Raw genomic sequence first — 25,279 nt, forward strand, 5'->3', positions numbered from 1 at the left:
ACATAGCTCCCGCTATATTGCACAAGTTTAACGATAATATTCCAGATACCTGTATAAAGTGTAAGGAGGTAAGAGGTACACTTTACCACTGTATATGGGAATGTGTAAAAGTGAAACTCTTTTGGCAAGGTGTTATTAAAATAATTGACCACATTTTATCAAAGAAATGACTATTAAATCCTAAGATTTTTGTCCTGGGTAAATATTCTTTTAGACCTCCTTTACAAAGCAAAGAGGTCAGATTGATAGACGTGTAGTTTACAAGCTTAACATAATATTGCTGTTAATTGGAAAAAAATATAAATGAACCTAGAATAGGAAAGTTGATTAAAGAAATAGCGTTGCATATGTCAATAAAAAAGATCACACATTGTCAAAAAAAACAAAAAAAACAAAATGTGTTTGAAGATATTTGGAGACCTTTTAAAAACTTCCTGAAGTACAATGTAAATGTTGGCAGTCTACTACAACAAGAACAAGCTTAGAAGGAGTAGGGGAGTATCATGGCCTAAACATAGACTCAGGAAACACTCTTTACCTAATTTAAACATCATTTTTTTCTCATTTATTTTATTATTATTTTTTAAAGGGAATGTGTTGATGGGAGGGAGTAAAGGGTGTAAAACGTTTGCTGTGACTTCATGATTATTAGTCTGTAACTGTGTAATCTGTTGTGATATGCAAATTGAAAAAAGTAATAAATATATTGTACAAAAACAAAAAAAAAAAACTCTCTATATCTGATAAACAACAGTAAAAATCTGGAATCTGAGTTGTTCATAAAATCTAAATATTAAGAAAATTGCTTTTAATCTCTTAAAGTCAAGTGCAATTTTGGGCTTTCTGCCTGGATTTTGCCTACCCAATTTTAAAAGCTTCCCAAATCCACATGCAGAGGTGTAAATGCAACATTTTAGTGTCATTTTAAAGAAAACCCCTTTGAGTTTTCATAAAACACTGTTGAAAGTGAAAAATAATTGTCTTTTTTTCCTCAAAAAAAATGTTTTTTTTATTTTATTTTGTAAACTCAAATTTGAAAGTGTATCATTTAGGTTCTGTGTGATCTGGGTTGCTGTACATGTCAGCAGTCATAAGAAAAAAGAAAAAAATGTCTCTCTCATTATCTATGCAAAAGTTATTCTGTTTCAACTGATTTATGATTGAACTATTTATGGGGGTTTTGGGCCAGTTCAGAGCTTTAAAATGTATGGATGCAGAAGTAAATGAAGTAACAGGCCGGTACCGAACCCCAGAGGGAGGTTAAAAGTGTGCAAATTAAGTGCTAAGAAATGCATATTTCTCATCAAAAAGTTTTGATACATTTAGGGTCAGAAATGTATAAAATGTCTTCATTGAACTTTTTTTTGGCAGAAAAAAACTATTATTATGACCAATGCAATGCATTTTTGGCTAATAAAAATTATTTTTAAAATGCCACCAAGGTTGAATTTAGTGATTTGGGGACCCAAATAATTCCACCCATAGGGCTCAACAGGTCTAATATGCACCTTATTGATTGATTTATTTATTTAGTAATTTATAGCACCTCTTCTTTTCTACCTTAATCTACATTTAAATCTACATTTAAATGATTTGTTTTCTCAATGTGACATTAACATGAATTCACTGAAATACAAAATGAGCTATTTTGTTGTTAAAACTTAAACTGCTTTTAAATCTGCTTTATTAATGGCATGTTCCACTGATCCATGATTGGGGAGGGGGACACATTGGCACACGTAGTAATTATTTAAAAATATTATTTGTTAGACCCTCACCATGCAAAGTGCAATAAAAATCTATGCTTTATTTAATTTTTAGAAAATAATTTATTATTTATAAGCGACCGCTTACCTCATTAATTGGTTAAGTCCATCCCTGCATACATCATAAGACTGGTTTTGTGGTCCAGGCTAATATTTTTTAGATTTCTGAACACAATTCTGTCATTACTTGCTGACTCTCCAAACCATTTTCACAAGTAAAAAAAATTGCATGTTAGTCTGTAACTTAAATCTATCATATGATTACACAGAGAGAAAAAAAAATCATATTTAAAATGCTTTTCTGATATGACATCATCTTTTTTTTTTACTGAATGGAAGAAAGCATCATGATTTTAAAACATTTCCCTCCAATTGCTCAAATTAATGGAAGCCAAACAGAATATTCGGTAAACTATCCCTTTCAACAATACCCAAGACAAACAGAGAAAAGGACACACACTTACAACATCGCAACACACAGACAACTTGCATCAATCACTTCGAGTAAAATCATTGCCAGACCGCAGAGGTTCAGAGGCCAGTGTCTCTTACTCTGTCAAAATTGTTGTGAACTGTTACTGAAGCGTGCAAACCAAACAAACTCGGCCCCTCGTGGGTTTCGAGCGCTGGCACTGACCCGTTGTGTGTTGCTCGTTGAATTAATGAAACACACTTGAAAGTTTAGTCTCACTCACTCATAATTTATTATTCTACAACGACTGCCATGGGAAAGAACATTTCCTCACTACCGGCCCTTTCAACACACCATTATAGTCACGTCATCCGAGGCCTAGAACATATAGGGGGGACTGAGAGTGAGGTAAGATTTGTCACCTCATTCATTAAGCAAACTGCGAACATGTGGAAATGGCTCCATTACGTTAAAATATTCTCATGTAAGAATGCAACCCAGGCTCATTCTGAAAACGTACCTCTATATACATTTCTGGAGACTGTGAAATATGTCCTACACTCTTAGGGTGCTTTCACACCTGTGAATCGATTCAGTTGTTCCGAAACAGAGATTAAAATTGTTACATTGTTGCTCTTTGCTCTTGGAGCGGTTCGCTTTCACACTGCAAAGTTTCTAATCGTACCAAAAGAGCTAAAACAAGTCACGTGCGAGTAAACTCTCCTTACATTGGTCAGAGTGTCAGGGTTTATTTTGCAGCTTTCCGCTCAGCTGTCAGGAGAGGTAGTGGTTTGGTGATGATTGACAGGGTGCGCTCGCGTGACGTGTCTGAGGAGAGACACGGTGGGGAGGGGTGAGAAGGGTGCGCGACGATGCCTATTTGAGGACCGGGAGAGAGACGCGAGATTACCGGGAGATCATCACTCGTTTGCGGGCATCCGGAGACTCGCGAAACTTCCCGCCATACTCATAATTCTCTCTTCATATAGCCGTAAGACTATTATATATCCATAAAACACTAATATAACCGCACTCGGATCGGATCGCTTTCTCACTGCAATCGAACCGCTCCAGGGTTCGTTTCAATCGAGCCGAGACCACCTCATTTAAGCGATCTCGGAGCGATTACTTTGGCGCGGAACAGAGCGCGATTGCCCTGTTCACATATGCCAATCGAACCGCGCTAACTGGGCAAACGAGATACGTTCCGAAACAAAAGTGTAGGTGTGAAAGCACCCTTAGAAATAAAGGTATGCGTTCTGTAACTGGGGTGGTACCTTTTCGAAAGGCACAAATTTGTAACCTAAAAGGTCCATATTAATACCTCAAGGGTACATATTAGTACCTAAAAAGTACAAAAGTGTTCCTCTTAAAATTTGTAGGTACTAATATATCCTTTTGAGGTACCAAAATGGATCCTTCAAGTACAAATGTGTACCTTTTAAAAAGCTACCACCCCAGTGACAGCTTGCATACCTTAATTTCTGAGAGTGTAGGAGGTATTTTTTTGCAGTTTTTATCTTTTCGAATCCACGAGAGGCCGCTGTGTACATTTTTTAAAATCTTCAATCTCTCTCTCTCTCGAGTGCCATTTGCGCCTGTTCTTGCGTAAATCCACCAAAGCCTGATGACTCTATATACATTTCAATGTACTTAAATATATACAATTCGAAAGACTGACTGACTAACCGACCAATCAACTGACCCACCCCCTCCTTTCCTAAACCCAACCAATTTTATCAATTGACCTGTCCAGCCACTTCCCTAAACCCAACCAACAAATTTCAAAAGAAATCCAGAAAAAGAAAAGCCTTCATCTAATTTTTATCACGTTTTCAAATTTCACCACATTCTCAACCTGTAACGTACATGTTCATTTATTTATTTTTTTGGCTTCTGTTTTGTTTCACCTGTTTCTAGAACCGTTCTTCACCGGACTCAAACCCTGTTGTCATGGTCAACTCCTCTCTGCATCTCAAGTCCGCAGATGTACATGGTGAGCTAACGGGACAAACAGGTTACAGTGGGAAAGCTGTTCATAAAAATGTAAGCAGACAGCTGGTAAGTGCAAAAAGGAATGGCTTCATACCGCCCCATAGCATTCACTTTAAAAAATGAAATGCAGCCATATGTACTTCTGGCTACATACTTTGAGGTCTCTAGAATCGTACATAGGATTACGTTTTCAGAATGAACCTATGTTGCAAGAATGCTAACTGTTTTAATATAGGCTAGCTGTTGCAATAAAAAAGATTAGAATTTATTTTAGCTGGTAAGTAAATGTATTGCCTTGTATGATTATAAGAGTGAAATCTTGATTGCTTGTGAATTTAAATGTAAATGTAAGCATGAACAACACAATTTTACAACATAAAAGTAACTATTTTATCTTTTGGCAAATTCATTTAAGATGTGCATGATTTCTCATAAAAGCAGGATAAGCATTTTTTTTTTACTGTTCGTTGTGCTACACTCATTACCGTTTTCTCATTTTGATTCCACAAAATAAAAGTTTTTTGTTGAAGTGCTATTTTATGAATAGTTTTTAAGTAACATTTTACTTAAAGGGGGTGTTAATAAGACACCTTGACACTTTTATTATCATGACATGACATATTAAAAGTGATCTGGACATCTTATAACAACCACCATTAAGTGTCATTTATGCGGTTATGTAATTTTAAATGCATTGTTGACATTGTTTGAGAGTAACTAAATACATTGAAACCTGTCAGCGTCTTTGTCATGACAACTTGACATTACCAAGACAACATAACCTGTTATTAACTTGACTGTCATGAGGTTGTTATAATTGTGTTCTAAATATTTGTTTAAGGTTTATATTATAGACCCTCATGTCCTACGCTCAATTAATTATGGACAATTGATTATTCCCAGAATATCAAAATCAGGTAGACCTTTCTCATATCTGGGACTTAAACTCTAGAAAAGCCTTCCTAGCACAGTTCGGCAAGCAGACTAGATTCAAGATTTCTTTGCATTAGCATGCACATAAAACACAAATGCTTCTGAAATCCAAATCCTCTAAAGGATTGTTAGTCTGCACTACTAGGGCAACCGGAGCCATGAACACTTCCCAAAAGACATTATAATTTAAACGGCATCTACTATTATGTTAGTCTGTTTGTATTATTCCCGAGGTTTCCATAATCCTGGACCAAGCCGTATCCTGAGCAGATGTTGTGGTGGTCATGGAGGAGTGGAGAGCATGAGACTGATTCCTGTAAGACCCCAGTGACAGACGAGTCTCTGTACTGATCTCGTGGGCCAGCCTGTACACCAGCTGGTGACCCACTCACACCTGCAGTTCTCCACGATGGACGTCCAGCGTTCTTCAGTCTCCAGCGCCTACACATCAGCTCTGCGCAAGAAGTTTGGCTAGAGGAGAAATGTTTGTGCCCAACTGAGCCTGGTTTCTTTCCTTCACTTTCGTCAATTGATGAAGTTTGTTCCTCACCACTGTTGCAACTGGCTTGCAAGGTTTGGGACTCGTGGAGCTGCTCAGTGTTTGGACTTTCAGCACTGAAATTTAAACCACACTGAACTGAACTATACAGAATTTCAACTCTGATAACTGGACTGACACTTTTACTAGAACTTCTTTGTTAAGCTGCTTTGACACAATCTACGTTGTTAAAGCACTATAGAAATAAATATTAATTGAATTGAAAGTTTAAGACAAGTTATGTTGTCTTGATAACATTAAGTTGTCATGAAGTAGTGACCTTCTGTCTGTGTGGATTACAATAAACGTGTTTTTTGGTTTCGTTATTTCAAAAAATCTGTATATTGATCAGTATATTTATTCATTTTCCTTCAGCTTAGTTCCTTTATTTATGAGGGGTCGCCACAGTAGAATGAACCGCCAGCTTATCCAGCATATGTTTTGCACAGCGGATGCCCTTTAAACCGCAACCCAATCACTGGAAAACACCCATACACTCTCTCATTTACACACACACACTCATAACACACACACACAACACACTTTTCCGGAGCACCCGGAGTAAACCCACGCAAACACGGGGAGAAACTCCACAGAAATGCCAACTGACCCAGCAGGGGCTCGAACCAACTTTCTTGCTGTAAGGTAACAGTGCTAAACATTGAGCCACCGTGCTGCCCTCAGTATATTTATATGTTAGCCATAAAAAGAAAAATCTCAAGGGCTCTAATTATATAAAACATATTTAAATTAATAAATACATCAGACTAAAAGGAATAAGACCTTCTATTATGGTAATACAGTGAAAACGTCCTTGCTCTGTTAAACAGCTCTTGGGAAATGTTTAAAAATGAATTACAATTTGACAGAAGGGCTGTGTGTATTAGCCTGGATTTCTTTCTTTGGCTAAATAAATACATTACCAAGACTTACACTGCTTCAAATCAAAGAATTCCCCGCAAAAACGGGAGGTCAGCGACACAGACATTGTAAATGTTTTTGCAAGAAGATACAAATCCTTTTATTCCTGCAACATTAATAACAGGCTGAGGTCATATTTGAAGAACTCGACCACAAACATCAATTCCACACACCCCAATGACACGATTTAATACACTTTTCAAACCGCCGCTTTTCTGCATTCCACTCAGATCACAAAGATCTTACAACAAACATAATCATGTTTTTATTAAGTCACATCTGTGCCTGTTTTAATGGTGTGAGAGTTTATATTCATAAGCCACGACTGCCTGGGTTTTCCCATGAGTCTGAGGGCAGAGAGCGGATTTCTGCATTCTTTAGGTTAAGTCTGAGACACGGATCGCTCCAGAAAACACCCAAAAGACTTCCTTCAATGATCCTGAATCATATTTCTTAGGCTTCACACAGTCCATATGTCATATATGTGGCTGCGGATGTCAGGAACCATGTCTGGAGGAGCCCAAGCATCAGACACATTTGGGCATGTGTTTGCTCCCACTGCCCTGTAATAAACCAAACCCTATGATTACGGGTGCTGATCTTGAAGTCTGCATTCCAGGAAGCCCAACATCTTTTTTGTTTAAGCTGAATAGCACATTTACATTGGAGATTGAGTTATGCAAAGCACTCTCTGCAGGGCAGTCAGCCAGATATCCAGCCTGGAGGAAAGATAACTGCCTAAATACTACTGAGATAGTTATCAGTTAAAAGAAACCGGGTGCCTTTAAGTCATCCGTACACAAAACACTACGCCATTAGTGCGACGTATAAACAAAAGCACCTGTATCATAACTGAAACTGCGTGCTTACACTTATGAAAAAAAGGCGTTTATTTAAGTGTACTATTAGCATGCTTCTTTTAAACTTGAAAATAAAGTGTATTTTCAGTTTACTCTTTATAAACTTATCTGAATGTACTTTAAATATACTTAATGCGATGAAGTGTATGACATCTTACGCCTATACTATTTTTAAACATGTTTATTATCATAAAAGTATGGTAAAACTGTAGTTTAAATAACGATTCACATCATTTACTACTGGCTTATTATCCGCCTATTATTAACTGTTTATTAATAGTTATAAATAGGGATGCCCCGATCAGGTTTTTTCCCCCTTGAGTCATTTGATTTTAAACATCTACCGATACCGAATCCTGATCTTATATTTTTATAATACATAAAAAAAGAATAAAGAAGATCGAAGAGACAAATGCAGGAAGTTCCTTATTTTTCACTTAAATTACTTTATTTTAACATTCAACAATTCTTTTAACAACGTCTATAAAGTAACTTGAGCAATCAAATAATAACTAACATAAATTCTTCACCTTATCCGATATCTACATCTGCATATCTACAGATCTACATATCAGTTTGCCATGGCAATGTTGTCATCATCAACTTTATAATACCTCCAGACCGCAGACATACTTGGGTTGTTGCTAGATCGGATACGGTTGCGGCCGGAAGTTAACAAGAATTATTTATATTATTTATTACATCTATTACGTCCTTTAATACAATCCAATTCCGATCGAGTCTGAAACCTCGTGATTGGGCCCGATTTTTCGATCATGTGATCAGAGCTGGACATCCCTACTTATAAAGTAAGATCTTATTTTACATTCCTGATCCTCCTACCAAATAACTAAACTCAACTACTACTTTACTAACTATTAATAAGCAGCTAATTACTAGTTTATTCAACTAAAAGTCTTAGCTAATGATTTGCTAATTGATAAAGTGTGAGCAAAAATAACTTAGATGTTCTTAAAATACTTGGTTTGCAGTTGTTTTTACTCTTGAGCAGCCTATTCGTTTTTTTTTCAGTACATAAATCAGACTCCCTGGTTTCAGAGATAAAGATTAAAGCTAGTCTAAGACTAATCTGCATGATTGAGCTGTCTAAACTGAAAATAACTTGAAATATCTGAAAACACACCAGTATCATTGTTTTGACTCAAGACACAGATCAGTCATGTTTCTCTCTCTTTTTTAAAATAAAAGCTGCTCAAATGCCTAATTTAACTACACTGTAAAAGATATCTGTAAATTAGCAGTTTTCTGTATTGTGTGATTCATGTTTTTATTTTTTCCTCTTTATTTCTGCTTTTGTATTGTATTGTGAGACATTGATCATTCTTTCAATAACTTTTAACCTTCAAAAGTAAAAAAAAAAAAATAAATAAAAAGTTTTTTTTATTAAGTTTAAGTTTTTTTTTTTTTTTAAGTTATTTTTTTTAACATTTTTAATAGTTTAACACAGGGGTGCCCAAACGTTTTCTGATAAGGGGCCAAAACCCAAACTTGATTGAGGGCTGTGGGCAAAAGTTAAATATTCCAAATCGTATTACATTACATTTTCCATGGGTAATTTCCTCATTTATTTTCTAATATTTAAAAATAACTAGAAAATGTTGCTTTAAAACATATCAATTATTGATGCAGTATCATTTTAAACATTTTATAATGAGTTTATTATAGTGAAAACAAACAATTCTATTTATAACACAACAGATTTCAGTGCTCAATACATTAGTCAAGCTGTTCCTGCCATTACCTTGATTTGCTCACCGATATTATGTGCATTGTCTGTCATCTGTCAACTGACAGTATTTCCATTTTAAAAGTCTGATTTATTTGCAACATTTAACTCAAACACAATTTTTTTTGTAGCTCCTCAATTAAAAAAAAAAAAAAAGAAACTAAAGGTTACATTAAATTTGAAATGATGATCTCTGCCAAAGGCTTCAACCAACTCCCCATCATTCTCTCTCTCTTTTCAGATGGGATGGTGGGCCACACTAAAGGATAGGAATAATTTTTGTTATTTTACGGACTTAATTTTCTATATATTATTGCTTATGCAATATATTATTTCAAACTACTAAAATGTCAATAAATGTCACTTCGTTAAATGGTAGAGATCAATTTTCAACATCAAAAGTTGACAGAGCAGAGACCGAAGACCAAAGGTCCCATTATGCAATTAACAACCGCAAACAAGCAGAAATCACTTAGTGAAACTGTTATTAACAGATATTTGTTTGCAAAAATCAAATATGCTAAGTATTCTTACAACCAGACTAACTGTCCTCTTAAAATGTGTTCATAATTAGATAACTTTGCAAACTAATCTTATTGTACTATACTAGTACATAGACTAGATCAGGGGTGCCCAAATTTTTCTTATGAAGGGCTAAAACCCAAACTTGATTTAGGGTGGTGGGACAAAGGTAAATATATGAAACTTTTAAAAAGTTGCCATGGTAATTTCTTAGGATTTAAAAATAAAGAGAAAAAATACTTTAATAATATTAATAATTGTATATATAAATAAATCGGTCAAAGGTTTACTTTGAACAGTTAACAAAACAGTTACTTTTGAACAGTTAATTTAAAGTGTAGTAACATTTCACAATGTTTCAATTTGTATTGTATTTTTGAATAAATAAATGCAGATTTGGCGAGCAGGAGAAGCTTAATTTAAAGAATTTAAAAATCATGATAACCCAAAACTTTTGACAGGTATACTATATATTTTGCATTCTATAATGAACTTTTTATTGATTTGTGACAGCATTTACATTTTTTTAATTCAGATTTATGCAAAACATTTAATTAAAACATTTAATATCAGTTTTTTTTTTTTGTAGCTCAGCAATGAAAGAAAGAAAGAAAGAAAGAAAGAAAGAAAGAAAGAAAGAAAGAAAGAAAGAAAGAAAGAAAAGGTTACTTAACAGTAAGGTAACAAAGGCAACTTTGGGCCTCTCTGGGCAAGATGTTAATAAATGAAGTTACAAGAAGTTACATGGTTTCGAGTGTGGTCCTGAAAAATCTTTGTTCGAAGTGGTATCTACCCCTTGCCTTTAGCCCTACGGCTTCAAGCTACAGAGAATTGGGACACCCCTACCCCTTCAGAGGAACAAGCAAACGAGGGGTAGGGGTAAGGGGAAGTTCTAAGGGGTAGAATTGGGATTCGACCTTGAAATATGCTTTCCTACTTTTCATAAGTGTATGACCTCAAATAATAGCGTGGGTTATATGTGAAAACTTCACCCAAACATCCATCCAAATCATCAACTCTGAAAAGATTATTAATGAGTTCCACTCAACACTTAAGTCGACTGGCATGACAAACATTACAGTTTTTGGGAATGGAACTCATTTCCGTCCTCATCCTCATGCCAAATTCTAATTTGTAATTAAAGCATTGTTTTGACTTCTGAGCTCATGCATGAAATACAGTCAGACCACACAATGTCTGAGTGCAAAAGAGAAGGGAAAATGACTCGATAATGAAGTTTTGGACTGAAAAAGAACTGATTACTTATTTTGACACTTGACCTTGATGTATCTTGCGATGCCAGTTCCACCTCAGAGAGCCCAACAAAAACACAGAACATGAAAACATCAGGCCACAAACCACATAGTGGTTGGCCAGACAAATGAATGGCTTCTTGAGTAAAGCAACCGTTGCTTGGTTTCACGGAAAGATGGCAATTTTATTCTGAGTCAGAGGGCTCCGGGGTCCTCATATTTCAACATTCTCAAACCTTTTGAACTCTCTGTATTGATCATAGGAATGAACGATTCATATTTTTATTCAGGCTGTATTCATATCGGACGCGATATCATCTGTGTTATCTCTGTCTATCGAAGACTTTTTTACATTTATTTTTAAATCACATCTGGAGCAAAGTACTAGATTATGCTACACTTAAAAAATATTTAATATATTAAATATTTAGATTTGCCTATTATGTATGCATATAAAATGTTCATCCATTTGGATTCAATACTTTTAAAATAACCCAACTAATAAACAATATGTCATTGATATTTGTTAGTTAAACACACATAAAACAAATAAGAACAAGATTTATGTAATAATATGTAAGGAAAAGGGAATTACAAAGATACAAACATTCTATCTAAAACTATCTCCCATCTAAAACTATCATTTTATCTAAAACTATTTCCTGACAGAAATCATCATCAATAAATCAAATGTGTTTGAAATAAGTCAATTTTGTCCCCGGATATCAAGTAAACCTTACAATTTAGCTAATTGAACACGGCTTTTTCTATGTTTATATTCATGTACTGTATTTTAAATGATTCATTCAAATTTAGATTGATTCTAAACAAATCTAACACATTTTAAAAAACCTGACAAATTTTAAAAAATCAAAAGATTACAAGCATGATAAACTTCATTGTGATTCTTTTTTTTATACTTGTTTATATATTCGTTACATACTAGTATGTACTTATTATATACCGGTTCTTATTTATTAAATAAGTATTACTTAATAAATACACCCTAGCACTTTTTTATTGGTCAACAGGATTAATTCAACAGATTAGTCACTTAAAACCAGAACAAAAGAAGTTGCGACTAGTAAAAAAAAATAATAATAATTAAAAAAAAACTTTGCTTAGTGCCACCCAAACTTTCTGCTTGAATTGGAAATAGTCAACTGTTAATAATAGAGATATTTGCCAGACACTGATGGAAGAAGGTTAAAGACGCTCAAAAAGAAAAATCATATTTTCCACAATGAGCCATTGGAAAGAGCTTGCAACATGCAGATGAAAGCAAAGAGGGGATGAGATCACACATTATACTTTTAGCCTCGGCACTGGCAGAACATCTCATGGGGTTTTATTTCAAATGTGTGCAGTTGTATGTATTTGACTGTTTTTTTGTCATCCAGGTAAGAGAAAGAAAGGGAGGACAGCTTTGCCAAGAACACAAAAAATGTCCAAGTTATGGACAAATTGAGTGTTGAGTGAATGCTCAACATGTGGGAAACCCAGGAGACATCTCTGAAAACCATGAGATTCCCTGAAAGACACATTTTTGCTTTGTGAGGTAAAGCCTCTTTGGCTGAGGGTATCTGAAAGTTGTTGCTCAGTACATTTGAGCATGATTTCAGCTCTGGCCAGTGGTTGAGATACATAGGGAATTGCTGCCTGATAATTGCAGCTACTTTATAGTGAAGACAGATCTAGTCACTGCCATAACGTAATGTGATTGTTTTCAAGTTCATTCATTTTCTTTTTGGCTTAGTCCCTTTATTAATCTGGGGTCGCCACAGCGGAATTATCCGCTAACTTATCCAGCACATGTTTTACGCAGTGGATGCCCATCCTGCCTAAACCCATCCAAACTCATTCGCACACATACATGCACTATAGACAATTTAGCCTACCCATTTCACCTGTACCGCATGTGTTTGGACTGTGGGGGAAACTGTAGCATCCAGAGGAAACCCACGCGAACATGCAAAATCCACACAGAAAAGCCGACTGACCCTGCCAAGGTTCGAACCAGCGACCTTCTTGCTGTGAGGCGACAGCACTACCTACTGTGCCACTGCGTTGCCCTGTGTTCACGTTCAAATAAATAAAGAAATTAAGAACACTACATTTGTTTCTTAATGATAAAACATTCACACTTTTTTAGATTATTATAGGGAGACCAGACGTGTTATTGTTTTATTTAGTGTCCCCCCACAACTGTTAGAGTCTGTTTGTGTCTCCTTTTATTGTCCTGATTAATTAGGAAAACAAAATTCTAAATAATGCATTGACATGTATTTCACTATGCTTAAAAAACGTATTTAATGCTGGGTGTTAGTAGTTGTCTTGTCAAATAAGCCACTCATGTCATTGTCCATTTTTAAGAATAAAATTACCACCCCATCCCATTCACATGTCAATCAAGTTGTAGTTTGTGAATGTGAGACCTGAACAAACAAAAGCATAACTGCCTCCTTAGTTTGATCTTTGCTGTTATTGTTTGCTAAACTTTAACCTCTTAAGGCACAAGGTATTTTTCATGCATTTTTGGAATGCTTATTGGAACCAAATTTACATAAAACACTTTTTCCTGACTGTTTTTAATGCATATATAACATCTAACTTTTTTTGAACATTTTTTGACTATCAGAGAGTAAAAACAAAATTTTCCCCCCTTTTTGGACAGTTAAAAATAGTGTTTGGGACATTTCATATGCTGCAAAACAGTTGCAGGATGACACTTTATGTCTAAAATAAAATATAAAACATTGAAAGTATTTTTAAATAGCCACTTAAGATTTAAATGTGCTGTCCACCTATGTGGTCACTAAGCCGGTTAAATATTACAACTGTTTTTGTTAACAAATAAGTATACTGACAAATTAATCAGTCAACCCAGGCTAAATCTGAAAACTTACCTCTGTATACATTTCTGGAGAGAGCAAAACACGTCCCAGGAGCTACATTGTTTATTTTTTTTTTCTCTGAGTTTTTGTTTTCGTGAATCTCAAATTTTTCTCGCGAGTGCCATTCGCGCCTGCTGTTCTTGTGTAAATCCACCAGTGGCCGCTGTTGACTAACTCACAGACTGACTGAATGACTGACCGATCCTTTCACCTCGCCTTCCCTAAACCCAACTGAAAATATTTTTAAAAACACCTATTGACCTGCCCACCCACTCCTTAAACCCAACCGCAGTGTTTTGAAAAGCAATCCAGAAAATGAAAATCGTGATTTTTACAATGATTTCAGATTACCACATTCTCACCCTATTACTTACTTGTTTATTTAATTTTTTGGCTTCTGGTTTTGTCTTACCTGCTTTCTGGAACCGTTCTTCACCAGAATCGAACTCCGTTGTCGCGGTCAACTCTGCTCTGCATCTCAAGTCCGTTGACGCAGGTGCCGAGCTACTGGACAAACTGGTAACACACTGTAAAAAATGCAGGGTTCCACACAATTTATTCATGTCATCCCAACACAAATTGTTTAAGTTAACTTAACACTTTTAACAAATTTATGTGGATTAAACATAAAAAAATCTAATTGTCCCAAAGAAATCTCAAGAATTGTGTTGTATCAGCTCATTTTAAATAGGTAGTTTGAACGAGCAAAAAAAAAAATATTTTTTGTACAAAGGGAAAGCCGTCCATATGTAGGCAAGTGGTCAGCTGGTTAGCAAGATAAGGAATGGCATCATATCGCCCCATAGCATTCATTTGAAAGACAAATTGCAGCCATACGTAGCTCTGGCTACATTATTCGTGATCTCCAGAAACGTATATAGGGCTACGTTTTCAGAATGAGTCTATGTTGGAATTATTTATAAGATGGATATGGAAAACAAAATGTAAAAAAATAATAAAATCCTAAAACGAAAAATAGAAATGAGAAAGTAGAGGTACAAAATGACCACACAATTAAATTAAAGCTAAACAGAAATAATCAAAGAGTTCAGATGCAAAAATCATCTGAAATTTTCTTCTAAAATGAGCATTTTTCTCAGCGTCCAACATTTTTGTTAATTTATTTCACTTTAAATGCAATGCAGAGAATCTATTTGTTTGCCATACAATGAATTTACTGAACATACAAACAGGAGCTTGCGAAAAATGCTAATTTATGCTCATAGAAGACATTTTCAGATGGCATTTAGAAATTTTTGCCTCTGAACTCTTCAGTTTAAAAATAGTAGATAAAATTAAAGCAAGCAAACATTAAAACTTAAAGTTATGATGAAAATAAATGAAATTAATTAAATAACATATAAACAACAAAACCACAGTTTGAAGCTTGATTTCAATCTTAAAATGTAACATTTTGTGTGTCTTCACAAACATATCTGAAAGTAATTGAATGGCGTGTCTCTCCTGAGGGCGAGTTAAGAGCAGAGAAAGTGATCAGTTGGTGATTCACTGATGGATGCAAATAAGGATGCAAATAAGCAGGAAAATCAGTTGAACTCAGATTTCTCAGGACGTTTCTCAGCAACGTTTTTTTTCCCACTCTTAGCATTTTAATTTCAGCCAATCAGCTTACAATTCCAACAGAGCTGCGTGACTGGACAGCAATTAACACTCAACTGTTATGCGTTAAAACCAACTGCTTCTCTCCTCAGGGTTTCGGTTTTCTCGTTTATATCTTCAACCGACACAACAAACTGAACCTCCTTTAAAAGAAGTTACTCTTGTTAGCTTTGACTACAACACTCCTGCCATTTAACACAATACCGGTCGCTTTTCATGCAGTTGTTCATTCTTGAGGAATTTTGGGGTATTCAGAAGCAGCGTTGTGCACTAATGTGGGTTATACCTTGTTAACTTTCCCTTGTCACTGTGCTGTGGTGGGAAAGAACACTGAGGTATATAAATCGCAACAGTGAGGGGGAATAAAGCTGACAAAATGGGTAAGAAAAGGGCGTAAGGCTAGGAATAAGCAGCTTTAGATGTTTCTGAATGGTGTGAGTATTAAAGAAGGCCAATGGGTGGAGTTTGAGAAGTTAACTGACAATCAAAGGCAGCACTGAAGGAATCCCCACACTGCACTTCCATAAAGGAGAGGGAACAACAGGATTGAGCCATTCACACTGGACTGCTCCGTCCTGCTGGTGGAGGACGATGCTCAAAAGAGCCAGTGGGGTGTGAGGAATGAGTATGCAGATCTGCTGAATGCAGCTGCCCTGCGCTATGGCTCTCAGGAATCTGTCCTGTCATGGAGATTCACAGCCTTGTCCATCAAGAAGGAGCGTAAGGGGATTTACACACTAGAGACAGATCTGATTGAGCTCTTGATGGATAGGATGAGTTTTGAAGGTGTGAATAGAACTGAATAGACAAGCTCCACCCTTCTTGGTTACCGTTGCTAGAACTTGCTTCACAGAACAGATTATGGAAGTCATACACATTTTCAGCCCAGGCTCCTTGGAAATATGTGACTCAACCTACATCAGGGCTATTCAACTAGTTTGTCATTGGGGCCGGTTCATGAAAAGCATCCCAAACGAATGGTCGGAAAGATATGACTTGCTATATGAGTGATGATTAAACTGCATATAAGAGCCCATATGTCCCTTAAGACACCCACGTTGGCTTTTTCTACATTAAAAATGTTAATATATTGTATTTTGAAACTACATAATATAAGTGCCATCTGCGCTCATGCATACATAATCATATTAATAATATTTCGTCTAACATATCTTTTGTTTACATTGCACTGAAACTCTCACCGTGGGAGACACAAGCCCAATGCTCCTCTTGCGCCTGCATATTGTCATATTTTCTTACATTAGAAATAACAAACTTGTAAGCGGTAAAGATGTGATATGGGAACGGCCGCTGCTATAGTTAATCCGGTGTGTGTAGCGCACAGTTGGCAACTTGGCATAACTTTGTTTAATTACAGCAGTTTCATTTTGTTCCGTGCAACAGAAATGTGGCTTAGAAGCCTTTACGATTAATTAACTGTCACAAATTAAAGGGCAGTAAAAAGTGAAATCGGCTAATCGTTGCATCTCTATTAATGATATCAATGCATAGTACAAAAGGCCTTTTCTAAAAATACATCCAAATGTTTTCGGCTCTTCGCGCCACTCACTTATGGTGACTCACGCTCTGTGCAGCTACTGTAGCTCATGCTGTTTTGAACAGACGCACGTCACTTCTTAACTATAGCGGCCATTTTTGGACTGAACTAAATTTATTTTTGATCTCTTGGTCACACTATTTGGAGGGCCAGAACAAATTGCCTCGGGTGCCAGGTTCGGCTTGCAGGTGGCTAATTGAATAGCCCTGGCCTATATTTTAGTGAAACATAACATAAGTTGGTCCCAGTACGTTTTGTTGCATGTTCCAGTTGACAAATCCACAAGAGGGTGCTATTTAGATTTCTATTAACCTGAAATACACTACTTAGGGTAGATTTTGTTATACATTTCAAATACACTATCTTTTTGTACACACCCATAAGAAGGCAGGCCTAATCCCTTTTCTAAACCCAACCAATAGTGTTTTTAAAAGCAAATGTATCAGAAGAGTGTGTTGTGGCCATGTAGTCATTGCTTATATATATGTTACATCCGAATTGAGCTGCGGATCAGTTGAAATACTTGAACTCCTGCGACTAGACCGTATGCAACCTGCCGACCGGATATGATGTATTCCACTGTTGTCCATGCAGATCCGTGCGCGCGAGTCCGCGAGATGAAAAATAAGAGTTTATTTGTTTATTTTTTGGATTATTAAAAAGTCTATATTAAAAAAAACTTTTCTGTTCATAAATGTAAGAAAGAAAGTAATAAAAATATATATTTTTTAAAGTTGTCTCCACATTCCCTCCGATATTTTAGCGGTCTATGAGTTTCTAGTATTTATTCATCCATTAAACTATGTAAACTCACAGAGATTAAAGGCTCTTGCTTTTGCCCTCCTTTATTTCGGAACACCGTGAGAATCAGCTTCTCCCCCGTGGTGCACGACGACACTGAAAATACTGTGCGGCTGCCACAAGGGGGCGTATTCCAACAGTCGTGTCCAAATGTCGTGTGCAGTGGAAAGGCAAAGCAAACTCCTGAGTAAACTGACCATGCATGAAATGTTGAACATATTTAGACAGACAGGCGAGGCAAACATATTCAATTCTAAATCTTAAACACCATTTACTTGTTTTGTGGTATATGGTGTTTTAAAAAAGGTAAATGGAAAAAAACTAATTTAGAGGTCCTTAGAATTGCGTACAAAAACAGTATGTCCAGCTATAGGAGGGCTCTAAAATCTGCCAGGACCGAGCACCTGCACAAACTGATAGAAAATAATCATAACAATCCTAGATTTTTATTTAACACCATCTCTAAATTAGCAAATAATCGGTCATCCTTGGAACAAACTACTCCACCGCAAATTAGTAGTGATGACTTGAATTTTTTCAGTGATAAAATAGAAGGCTTTAGACAGAAAATAGGAGATGCCAAACTTTCTGCACCAGCTTATACTCCAAATCCTGTAAATATTTCATTGAATCATAATAATAACCTACACTGCTTCAAAATCATAGAACATGAAGAGTTAGTAAAAATTATAAATAGCTCTAAACCAGCTACGTGTATGCTGGACTCAATTCCAACAAAATTACTGAAAGAGCTGCTACCTGCTATAGGAGAACCTCTTCTTAACATTATCAACTCTTCTTTATCTATAGGCCATGTTCCAAACTCTTACAAGCTAGCTGTTATTAAGCCTATTATTAAGAAACCGCAACTAGACACCAACAACCTAGCTAACTATAGGCCTATTTCAAATCTTCCATTTATGTCTAAAATACTAGAAAAAGTTGTTTCCACTCAATTATGCTCTTTTCTGCAGACGAACAATATTTTTGAAGTGTTTCAGTCAGGTTTCAGGGCTCACCACAGTACAGAAACCGCCTTAGTGAAAATAACCAATGATTTACTCTTAGCTGCTGACCGAGGGTGCGTCTCGCTATTAGTTTTACTCGATCTTAGTGCGGCATTTGATACCATTGACCACAATATCCTCATAAATCGCTTAAAGTCTACAGGTGTCCAGGGACAGGCTCTACAATGGTTTAAGTCATACTTAACTGACCGTTACCAGTTTGTGAATATTAATGGACAGCCTTCACAAGTCAGCCCAGTAAAGTATGGGGTGCCTCAAGGATCAGTTTTAGGCCCTTTACTGTTTACAATTTACATGCTACCTCTGGGAGACATTATTAGAAGACATGGGATTAGCTTTCACTGCTATGCAGATGATACTCAATTATATATTTCAACTAAACCTGACGAGACGTCTGAACTTTCTAAACTAACTGAGTGTATCAAAGACATTAAAGACTGGATGACCAACAATTTTCTTCTCTTAAACTCCGACAAAACAGAATTATTACTTATTGGGCCTAAATCTTGCACACAGCAGATCTCGCAACTCAATTTACAATTAGAGGGATACAAATTTAGCTTTAGCTTTACTATAAAAGATCTGGGTGTCATATTAGACAGCAATCTAACTTTTGAAAACCATATATCCCATGTCACTAAAACTGCCTTCTTTCATCTGAGAAATATCGCTAAATTACGAAATATGCTATCCATCTCAGATGCAGAAAAGCTAGTCCATGCTTTTATGACTTCGAGATTGGATTACTGTAATGCTCTATTTGCTGGCTGCCCAGCATCCTCTATTAACAAACTTCAATTAGTACAAAATGCAGCAGCCAGAGCTCTGACCAGGTCTAGAAAATATGATCATATCACCCCAATTTTATCCTCCTTACACTGGCTGCCTGTTAAGTTTTGTATTGAATTTAAAATATTACTTCTCACCTATAAAGCCCTAAATAATCTAGCTCCTGTTTATCTAACCAACCTTCTGTCTCGCTACAAACAAACTCGCTCTTTAAGATCTCAAAACTCAGGGCTTCTGGTAGTATCTAGAATAGCAAAATCAAGTAAAGGAGGTCGAGCCTTCTCTTTCATGGCTCCTACACTCTGGAATAGCCTTCCTGATAACGTCCGAGGCTCAGACACACTCTCCCAGTTCAAAACTAGATTAAAGACCTATCTGTTTAGTAAAGCATACACTCGATGCATCACCTAGCGGGTTCCACACAGGCTTCTGCATCTTGTTTATATACACTATGAACAGCAGCTACGCTAATTATTTTCTTTATTCTCTATTTTCACCTGGGGATACTCATCCCGAGGTCCTTAGATTATGAGGAGTCACTGATTGGATCCATGACCAGCGACGAGATGATCCCAAGGATTACATATCCGGGACCAGGCCATATCCTGAGCTGCTGCTGCGCTGATGGTCGTGGGGAGTGGAGAACACGAGTCTTCGCTGAGGCCATCTTCCAGCCTCAACCACGGCGAATGAAGCTCTGCACAAGACTTTTGGCCAGCGGTGAAATTAAAATGGTCGTGCCCAACTGAGTCTGGTTCTCTCAAGGTTTTTTTCTTCACTCCCATCAGGTGAAGTTTTTTTTTCCCTCTCCGCTGTCGCCACTGCCTCGCATGGTTCAGGATTGGTAGAGCTACGCATCGATGAATTTGCTCTTCAGTGTTTGAACTCTCAGTAATGATTAAATCACACTGAACTGAGCTAAACTGAACTGAACTGAACTTAAACACTAAAACCTGAACCACACTGTTCCAGTTACTCTGACCATTTATGTGAAGCTGCTTTGACACAATCTACATTGTAAAAGCGCTATACAAATAAAGCTGAATTGAATTGAATTTTAAAAAAGGTCACAAAAACAGTGCTTTATTTGCTGATAATATGTCCCTGTAAATATCATTAGCATGAAAATACACAAAAGTTGTTAGCATGCCACTCTGTAACATTTAATTTACCTAAAAACTACAGTAAAATATATGTTTAAGTATGTTTTTGAGGTTTCTCAAAAAAAATGTAGGCTAAAACATAAATTTCAAATGAGAATGTGTTGGAGAATTTATCTATGAGACACTCAGTCAGTTGGCATGGTCAGTTGGCATTTCTGTGTGAAGTTTGCATGTTCTGCCTGTGTTTGCATGCTCCGTTTTCCCCCACAGTCCAAAGACTATGGGTGAATTGGATAAGATAAACAGGCCATAGAGTATGTGTGTGAATGTGTGAGTGTATAGGTGTTTTCTAGTAATGGGTTGCAGCAGAAAGGGCATCCACTGTGTAAAACATATCCTGGATAAGGTGGCGGTACATTCCGCTGTGGTGACTCTTGATAAATAAAGGGACTAAGCTGAAGGAAAATGAATAAATGAATGAATTATTCAAATCTACACATGATGAATAAAACAGGGATTGATCTGCACAGATCCTCTATGAACACGTATAGAAGTATGATCCTGTCTATTTTGTTATAATAGGATCAAAATAAAGTAATTAAAACCATACACATGCATGCACAGATACCATGCTCGACCAGTCTAGATGCTTACCATTTTAAAATGGACAAATGTTGTTGTTTTTTTTTAGTTGTAGAGTTCAATTCATAAAAAAAGTATAACTTTAAGATTACTTTATTTTCTACTCGTTGCAGTGACTAAGATTTCAAGTTCAAGAGTTATGAAGTTTTTTATTGGTTACCTGGTGTATTAAAAGTATGTTCGGTGTTACTCTAGAACAGAGATGCCCAAATATAGGGCCCATTGGCCCATAGTAACCTCTCATTTGGTCCATCATCCCATCTGAGAAGAGAGGAAGGATGATAGGGATGGTTCAGAGATTGTCATTTCCAATCTAATGTAACATTTTGTTTGATTGTTTGATTATTAAAAGTAGGGCTGCAACAACAAATCAATTAAATCGATTAAAATCATTCACTAAAAGCGTTGGCAACAAATTTCTATAGTCGTTTCGCTGTGTCACACAATGCAGAGACATTTGAATATATAAACAACTTAGTTGAGCATGGGGTAAAGTGAATGCACTCTTTTTCGCGCACTGATGCCAGCAGAGTTCGGTGCCTTATCGACGGGACGGAGCAAAAAAACAAGCCGAGGTAACGTTGGTTAGAGGAAAGATACATGGCGGGGAATGGAACAACAGCAGAGTAAACCACTACAGACTCCTGCTTTTGTTCCGTTTTGAAGTGAGTAACGTAACGTCCCTGATGCTGGTGTTTACTTGTTATTCCGCTTGACAAGCATGAAGTAAAAAATTCAAACTGTGCTTTGGTGCCTTGGCTGGTGCTTGAGCCAGAGAAAGACGTGCCATATTATCACAATTAGGCAGTGTTTTTAACCACCCAATGCTTATTTTATGTTTTAGATATGTAAATACACACAAGTACTAGTAAAACAATATATTTTGAGTTTGTAAAACACACAAAAAAGTCTATGGAAGATACATGTTGCAATTAAGTTCAATTTATTCTTCTCCCAGCTGGCCAGCTGCTTGCTTTCATGCATTTTGGGAGTAACTGATGAATTTACGTGCTGAATGCTGCGTTCTGCTTTTATGAATGACGCATGCGCGCAGCCGCAAGTAAACATGGGGATGCCCATCTCACGTCATAGATCCCTATCAAAATCATTTATACGTCTTTTAAACAACAAAAAACACTCACATACAGCAAGTTTTTGTTTTGACATGATGAGCAAGCGTGTGAATATTTTTTATTAAACTGGAAAAGCATAATAAAAGGCATCTGTCATACAGCGCTATTGTGGCTGCGGTGTGTCAAGTAACAACACTAAATTATAATATATTTAGCTTCGGCCCACAACTCATAATGATACTCGTTTTTTGGCCCTCAATATGAAAACATTTGGGCACCCCTGTTCTAGAAATATTTATATGAATAATGGTATGTAACTTTTACTTTTCATTTTGACGTTTCAGTATTTAGCTTTATTCCATACTCTCTTAATTTCTATCAACATTATTTTTTTAAATCGTTTAGTAAACAACAGCACTCTTTATTTTACAATCATAGAATTCGCCCCTTTGACAGCACAACTGAATTACCACCTGACAAGGAAACCCCCAAAAGTTTCCAGAGTAACAGAAAGCATTTTTCTAGCAGATGGCTTTCTAGTAAACCCCCTCCAGAAATCTCACCTATGATCAGAAAGACTGGTTTGTCCACAGATAAAAGGCCACGTCAAGTGTGAAGTGAGAGGAAGCCACACTAAATGTGCTGGCATGATGCCCTTTCTAATAAAGGAAAATCTGCTAGGGGGGTATTCACAGGAGCCTGGCATCACCCCTGTTCCCATTCACTTAACCACTTCAGTGCACTCGCACTGCATTCCTGCAGACCCACAATAGAGGCCTAACTCAATTTCCAGCATAATTAGACTGTGCGGAATTCCATTTGCCATCCCTGTTACAGGAAAAAACGGTGGCATTTTCTATTAGACTGAAGACGAGTGCCAGAACACGTACGCCAGCTTTTCAATAGGGCAACGCTAAGCTAATTCGTTTCTTTGATGCCTGAGTTTGTGACACCGTCTACCATGGCTCTCAAAAATAAACGCTTGACATTTCCATGGACAATGAGAGGAGACAGGCAGGGTGTGCTCTATTTTCTGCTTTGTTTTCCCTGAAGTCCACCCTCTTCCCCTCCACACACAAACACAGCGGCTGCTGTCTGGTGGCTGACAGGAAGGCCTCTATGGTGTGGCCTCTATGGACACTGACCCCCATGACTGATGTCATAGCAGTGAGGTCATAAACAAATCTCTGTTTTTTTTCGATTTTCCTGTCAGCTCACAGACAGCATTCAGCACATTCCTCTGGTCTATTTGAGTATCAAAACATCAACTGTAAACACACACACACTAGGGGTGGGACGATAACCGTTTTCAAAGTATACCACAATTTGGAAAAGTCAGGGTGTTAAAATTGGCAAAATATTCTGTTATACCATTCCTACGGTATAGAGGAATTACCAACCGACATCACACAAGACTTCACATGGATTCACGGTTGCAAAAAGAGACCAGTTGCAATAGCAAACATGTCATGCTGTGCGGTAGGATGCCAAATTCGAAAACGTAACTTTTATCGTACACCACACTGCTTTTAATGCCAACCACAGACGTCTTTGGCTAAAAGGGAGCTGAATGGAGTGAGAACCTAATTAAAAATCTGGTAATCATGGAACATTGTTTCTTGCACATGACCACACAGAACCAAATTGTTGGCATCCAAAGACTTGTAGGCCTTTAACTTCTCTCTTGTAAGAACACTTGGAGTTTCAATTAGATTGTTGTATTTTTCGGGCTGGATGCACGCACGCACGCACACACGCACGCATGCACACACAGACACAGACACGCACACACACACACACACACACACACACACACACACACACACACACACACACACACACACACACACACACACACACACACACACACACACACACAATGACAAACTACAGTTTGAACAACATTTTTGTAATAGTTTTCTAGATTTTTCCTCTGTATTGCATAATAAAGCAATTAAGTAATGCAATTAAACATATTGTATAATTATTTTCAATTTGAGCATCAAAACATCAACTATAAACACTTACACATACACACAATGACAAACTACACAACGTCAACTGAATTCGATATTTTTCATGATTATCTTGAATTTTCCTCTTCATTAAGTATTGCATAATAAAGTAATTAGGTAATTTATACTGTTTTTAATATTTCCCCTAACATGTTATTTGGAGGTGTACTACTATTTGCACCATTATCTTAAATATTTTGTTAGATTTGTTACATGTTTGCTTTTGGTAATGTCTAATGTAATATTCATCGATCCATTCATCCATTCATCGATCTATCTTGATTGATTCATTCATTTTCCTTTGGCTTACTCCCTTTATTTTTATCAGGGATCGCTACAGAGGAATGAACCGCCATCTTATCCAGCATATGATTAAGGCAGCAGATGCCCTTCCAGCCGCAACCAGTACTAGGAAACTATCTATCTTGTTAAACTAAAACATTTCTAAAAGTAGCTAAATAAAACATGTGTGCATGCAGAAAATTATATATACAAAATAATATACAAAGAAAACATTAACAAAATTAAACAGAAAACATAAATAATTCAAAGTATTAAAAAAAAAGTGTATTTAATTGCACTACATTAAAATACCTTCAATAACATTCCTTTGCTTTTCAGTTTAGTCCCTTATTCAGTGTAGCGATTTTTGGGGGGATCTGGTTAAAGTATAAACTTATAGCTGAGAATCGGTACCAATGATAAACCTGTTTTGGCCCAGTGAAGGGCAAGTTAAGGGTGATAAATTGGCTGAGATTCAGGCTGGTCATGGCCCATGTGTGGCCCTTGTCTTTAATCCAGTTATGGGC

At 36.6% G+C, this 25,279-nt stretch overlaps 1 long non-coding RNA gene across 2 annotated transcripts in view; it reads right to left on the reverse strand.

The window, feature by feature from the left end:
* The window catches only part of LOC141381264 (uncharacterized), a 94,796-nt gene that overhangs the window by 65,186 nt on the left and 4,331 nt on the right, over positions 1-25,279 (reverse strand). For both annotated transcript variants that reach the window (XR_012401171.1, XR_012401172.1), the window contains one exon: positions 14,254-14,368. This is a non-coding gene — a long non-coding RNA (uncharacterized lncRNA). The remainder of the gene's footprint in view (positions 1-14,253; positions 14,369-25,279) is intronic.

This window comes from Danio rerio, chromosome 3 (assembly GCF_049306965.1).
Source record: "Danio rerio strain Tuebingen ecotype United States chromosome 3, GRCz12tu, whole genome shotgun sequence".
NCBI classification, from domain to species: domain Eukaryota; kingdom Metazoa; phylum Chordata; class Actinopteri; order Cypriniformes; family Danionidae; genus Danio; species Danio rerio.